Raw genomic sequence first — 5,004 nt, 5'->3', positions numbered from 1 at the left:
ATAACGCGGTACCTGATCCGCGCTATACCCCTACGTGGCGTATAGCGTGCTGCAGGGGCCGCGCTATACCCATGTGGCGCCAGCTCACCGTATAGCGCGGTGCAGGGGGCGCGCTATATCCCACGTGGCGCCAAATCATCGTATAGCGCGGTGCAGGGGCACGCTTTACTGCTAAGGGTGTTAGATCAAAAAATATAATTTGACCAGTGTTAGATCGATAATATTACCGATCATCGATGATATATCAGGAAAATCGCCTTTATAATTAAGTCTAAATAATTTCCTACGCTTTAATGAATCATTTCTTTTCTTTAAATCATTATCCCAATACTGGCGGAGTCATCAGTAGCTATTGAGGGAGACAATTGATACCTCAAAAATTTCAAAAAAAAATATATATATACAATTTATATATATAATATAAAATTAAAAAAATGACATCTTTTAAAAAAAAGTTTGACACCTTATATATTAGAAGTGTTCATTCGTTCAGTAGTCACTTATCGAACTAAATTTTTATTAAATAAATAAATTAATTTTTCTTTAACGTTAACCGAATTGAGTTGGATAAAATTCAATTAATTCGAGCGTAGACCAAATTAATTAATTTTTAAAATATTTTTCAATTATATTAATTTAAATTCAACATAGATATTTTATTTAAGTCAAAATTTAACTAGATATTGATAATTTAATGAATCTAGTGTGATAAAAATAATTGGGTCTTAATTCTTAATAGATTTGAGCTTAAAAATGTATTAATATATATATATTATTTAATATTTTGACTAATTCGATTAATTTAGTTAATTAATGATTTTAAATCAAATTAATTGTTAATATTAAAAAAAGTAATTGTTGTCCGTTTGAACCAATTTAGTGGCCGACAGTTTTAACCGAATAAATTCACTTTGAATGATAAATTCGATTAAAATCGAAAAGTGAACATTCCTAATATGTATGTATATTTTCATTTGATTATTGTTTAATAACTTTGTAATAGTCTTACGGTAGTTTAGCTATGTTTTATATTAATTTATCAAATTTTATGTTATGCATTAATTTATATATTTTATTTAAATATCATAATTTAAAATTATAATACTGTATTATCATATTCCTAACTCCGCTGATCCTAATAAAATTGACCAATTAACTAATCTTATCAAAATATAATCATAACATATAGTTTTCAAATTTGTATAATAATTTAAAATTTCCACATGTTCCTCGTCGGTGGAGTACAACCAGTGGCTACACTCGCGAGAGTATGCATTAATCCGGCACCCCATTTAGTGTAGCACATTGTAAAAGGGTCTCTCTCAGCTTCTCAGTTCCCTCTTTGGCACATATATTTACACAAGGCCATATCTTCATTTCTCTCCATCCTCAAATCTATCTATCTAGATTTCCCCTCTCGCTGCTAATAATTCCTTTTTCTCACCGCGACGTTAGAAGATCGGAAAACACCGGTGTCTTTTGAAATGGCGACGACGAGAACGGATCTGGACGGGAGGCCGATAAAGCCAATTACCATATGCATGATTGGAGCTGGAGGCTTCATTGGCTCTCATCTCTGCGAGAAATGATGTCGGAAACGCCGCACAAGGTGCTCGCCTTGGACTTTATAATGACAAGATTAAGCACCTCCTCGAGCCCGACTCTCTCCTTGGGCTGGTCGTATCCAGTTCCACCGATTAACATCAAGCACGACTCTAGGCTCGAAGGACTCATCAAGATGGCAGATCTCGTAATTTCTTGCATCTCTTGCTGTTTTCTTTTTTCTTTTTTGCTGATAAAAGTTGCTGGCGATCAAGGATCTTTTGAATTATTTATCTCTATAAGTTGATTTCATTTTCCGTTTCTTAGTCTTTTTTTTATTTAATTTCTTAGATCTGGTTCAATTCTGTATTATTTTAAATTCATTCTCGAGCTAATTTATTCATTGTTGTTTAAAGTTAGTTTTTCTGATATCAATTTTTGCTTGATTTATGTTGATTAATTTAGTTTTTTTTTGCGACAATAGACGAAATCTTGCAGCGATCTGTACTCGGCAGACTATAATACACGCCCGCTTGACACGATCTACAGCAATTTTATTGATGCACTTCCTGTGGTAAGCATTTTTTTTATAGCCGTTTCATTTTTTTTTCTGTTTTAGTTGATTGATATTGACGCGAGTGAGGAGAGATTTGATAAGCATTTCTTATATAAATTATAACGGTATCAGTTTTTTTCCTATCAGAGTAATTTCAGAGTTAATTGATATTGATGGGAGTGAGGAGGGATTTGATTGTACCTGATGTTTAAAGATCGAAGGTGAAATTGATGTTGTTTTTTTATGTGAATTTATGGCTTGGTAGGTGAAATATTGCTCGGAGAACAACAAGCGTCTTATTCATTTCTCTACTTGTGAAGTGTATGGTAAAACCATTCAAAGCTTTCTTCCTAAAGATTCTCCTCTCCGTCAGGTAACCTTTGGCCGTCTCTTCATCACTTGAATCCTTTAATAGAAAGATGCTAAATTATGCCATTTTATAAATTGGATTTCACTTGTTTAAAATGTTTGGATGTTTTGTTTTCCTAGAATTCCCTGTATGCGAACCTCAAGCCTTGCAAATTATTTATTCATGAGATAATTGTTTTTTCTTGGTGGTGTTTAACGAACATACAACGTTAGCTCTAGAAAACTGTATCGTGTTAGTTTTAATTGTAGGTGTAATAAATTTACAGGCCTGTGTATAAACTCTTTACTTCATGAGGGAAAGGTTAAAACTAGGTCCTTTTCTTGAATTGAATTTTGTTCTTAAGGGAGCTGTTTTTCTTCGTGCAGAGATATAATGGATCTCTAAATTCAGAGATGCTGAAATTGGTTTAATAGTATATTTCATTTGTTTTTCTTCTTTAAACTTTTTAAGATTCCTTGTGTTACTGTTCCTTTTCCCTTTTTTGATAGTTAACACTAATATGTTTGTTGATTAGGAAGTTTAGAATGATTCAGTTTGTTATTCATGTTGCAGGATCCTGCCTACTATGTTCTTAAGGAAGATACCTCACCCTGCATTTTTGGTTCTATTGAGAAGCAGAGGTGGTCATATGCATGTGCTAAGCAATTGATTGAGAGGCTCATTTATGGTTAGCATCATTGTAATGATCATGCTCGTGTTGAAATGTTTTAAACATGATTTACTGACTTCTTTTCTATCTATTCCAGCTGAGGGGGCGGAGAATGGCCTGAGTTCACAATTGTGAGGCCTTTTAACTGGATTGGACCTAGGATGGACTTCATTCCTGGCATTGACGGTCCAAGTGAAGGAGTTCCAAGAGTTTTAGCATGCTTCAGTAATGTATGTTGAACTTGTTTCACCGCTGTAGAAACTATCCTAGAAGGCATCTAGAATTTCTGTTTTCGGTATCGTCAGTCTTAATTCTAATGGCTATTTTCCTTTTCTTTGGTCAGAATCTCCTTCGACATGAGCCACTTAAGCTCGTTGATGGTGGCCAGTCTCAGAGAACATTTATTTACATAAAGATGCTATCGAAGCTGTTCTGTGATGATTGTCCGTATTAATTCTTTTCTCCCTTTTCCTCATCCCCATATCGGCACTAACGCAGAAAGTAGCTAAACTAAGTGGCGTCTTCTGTACAGGAAAACCCAGACAGGGCCACATGGTCACATTTTCAATGTCGGCAACCCGAACAATGAAGTTACAGTTAGGCAACTTGCTGAAATGATGACCAAGGTGAAGCGCATAATTGATGATATATAATTTGTTATCCATATCATCATTTATGTTAATTACAACTGTATATACCATCGGGCTCTTCAGGTCTATACCAAGGTTAGTAATGAACCTGCTCTGGAATCGCCGACAGTTGATGTCAGCTCCAAGGAATTTTACGGCGAGGGGTATGACGATAGCGACAAGAGAATTCCAGACATGACCATAATAAACAAACAACTTGGTATTTTCCTTGCTTGCTGTTTATTCTCATGATCTTTAGTTTCTCCAAACTAGAATTCTGAGCATCTAAATCTAATTTAACTATGCATTAGGTTGGAACCCCAAGACATCGCTTTGGGACTTGCTCGAATCTACATTGACCTACCAACACAGGACTTATGCTGAGGTTATTAAGAAAGCCATGGTAAAACCTACTGCATCCTAAAGGAATAAAGACCATACCTAAGCAAAGGACTTACTTAAAATGTGCTTTTGTTTGTTAATGTTTCAGTTTCTTTTTCTCTTTCCAATTTTGTTAGATGCCAAGTATCAGGTTTTTTGGGTCTTTTTTATGTGTTGGCAGCTCTCTGTAGCTAAGGTAACTGTTCTTTTCATAATGGAATTCTGTGGGGGACATCAGATTCTACTAGGGAACGATATTGCTTAATTAATTATTTTTAGGGTTTTGGACAAGACAAGGTGGGGTTAGTATTTATGTTAGAGATAAATTTATAAAAATTATTTTATAAAAGATGAAAATAGATTATTTAAAAAAATTTAAAAAAAATACTTAAGCTACACGAGAATTTAAAATGTTGTGTCTTGAGCTTTTCTTTTTGTTATTTAACATAATTTTATTATTGAAGAATTTTTCCGTTTGACCAATTTAGTAATATTACCAATTTACATATTTTTATGATATTTAATGTCCCTGAAGAATAATCTAAAAATAAAGGTTTTATTTTCTCAATTTATAATATCTAATTGCAATTTAAACTTCTATTTTTCATGATGTAATGGAACTGCTCTTGTTGAAAGAATTAAAGGAGGTCCGATTTATTGTAATCAATAGAAAAACAAGATAATTGAAAATTTAATCAACACATGCTTAATCTTTCTACACGACTGAACCGTAGCGTTGGAGAATATACATGAATCATATAAAAACACTAGATGGGAAATGGGCATGAAATTTCTTCCAACTTGAACACCTTGATTGGGGTGAGCGTTCGAGTCGAGTATAGTAAAAAAATTTCGAGATATTCATGTTGACAAGTTG

The 5,004-nt window shown here is 33.7% G+C and overlaps 1 pseudogene; it reads left to right on the top strand.

Annotated features, from left to right (window-relative positions):
- The first annotated feature begins 1,537 nt into the window (after nt 1-1,537).
- LOC120145652 lies at nt 1,538-4,371 on the top strand (annotated as a pseudogene).
- Nucleotides 4,372-5,004: the final 633 nt, after the last annotated feature.

This window comes from Hibiscus syriacus, unplaced genomic scaffold (assembly GCF_006381635.1).
Source record: "Hibiscus syriacus cultivar Baekdansim isolate YM2019G1 unplaced genomic scaffold, ASM638163v2 tig00110893_pilon, whole genome shotgun sequence".
Classification (NCBI taxonomy): domain Eukaryota; kingdom Viridiplantae; phylum Streptophyta; class Magnoliopsida; order Malvales; family Malvaceae; genus Hibiscus; species Hibiscus syriacus.
The sequence above is the reverse complement of the archived record's forward strand: the minus strand, read 5'-3'. Positions and strand labels throughout refer to the sequence as shown.